The sequence below is a fragment of the Hyla sarda genome, chromosome 2 (genome assembly GCF_029499605.1).
Source record: "Hyla sarda isolate aHylSar1 chromosome 2, aHylSar1.hap1, whole genome shotgun sequence".
Taxonomy (NCBI): domain Eukaryota; kingdom Metazoa; phylum Chordata; class Amphibia; order Anura; family Hylidae; genus Hyla; species Hyla sarda.
This window is the reverse complement of record NC_079190.1, coordinates 375341090-375342279: the sequence shown is the minus strand read 5'-3', so window position 1 is coordinate 375342279 and position 1190 is coordinate 375341090.

Sequence of the window (1190 nt, the reverse complement as noted above, 5' to 3'; positions counted from 1 at the left end):
TATGCCCGCACAGCCTTTTGCTGTGCAGGAATGCTGGGAGTTGTAGTTTTGCAACAGCTGGAGGCACCCTGGATGGGAACTACTCTACCCGTTTCCTGGTCTGTTCTGTGCAAATAAATAACCAAACAGGAATTGAGCGGAGAAATAAATCCTGCATGTCCTAATATTTTTCTCCGCTCAACTCCTGTGAAACAACAGACCCCACCTAACAGACCCCCAAAGTCAATGGGACCCAGCCGTGTCTGTTCTGCTCCGATTCATTCAGGGTCCATGTGGTGCAAACAAAAAAAGCTGAACGCACCCTGAAGGGGTAGAAGCACAATGGCTGTGTGCCCTTAATGGGTACCTATCACTTTAAAGGGGTACTCTGCCACTAGACATCTTATCCCCTATCCAGGATAGGGGATAAGATGTCAGATCGTGGGGGTCCCGCCATATCCCTGCGACCTCTGCGAGGCTCGTGAAGTCGCGGCCACGGCCCCCTCTCTCAATTCAAGTCTGTGGAAGGGGGCGTGGCCGTTACGTCACGAGGCTCCAGTGCCGCAGCCAGCGTTCTAAACAAACACCGGGTTCTGCAGGGAGATCACGGGGGTCCAGGGGTCAGACAGAGGATAAGATTCCAGGGGGCAGAGTACCCCATTAAGTACCCTATTCTTGAGCACACAGCCAATTTTCATTTTTAAGTTTTCATTTTTGTCCTCGCCTTTTACTAAACTGTTATTTTTCCATTTACAAAGCTATATGAGGCTTGTTTTATGCCCGACCAATTGTACTTTGTAATGACACCTTTCATTTTATCCAAAAATCTATGGCAAAGCCCCCCCAAAAAAGGCAAAATGGAAAAACAATATTAAGGCAACACTTAAACAACCCAATGTAACTCCAAGTCAATCACACTTCTGTGAAATCACACTGTCCACTCAGGAAGCAACACTGATTGATAATCAATTTCACATGCTGTTGTGCAAATGGAACAGACAACAGGGGGAAATTATAGGCAATTAGCAATAAAGGAGTGGTTCTGCAGTTGGTGACCACAGACCACTTCTCAGTTCCTATGCTTCCTGGCTGATGTTTTGGACACTTATGAATGCTGGTGGTGCTTTCACTCTAGTGGTAGCATGAGACTGAGTCTACAACCCACACAAGTGGCTCAGGTAGAGCAGCTCATCCAGGATGGAACATCAATG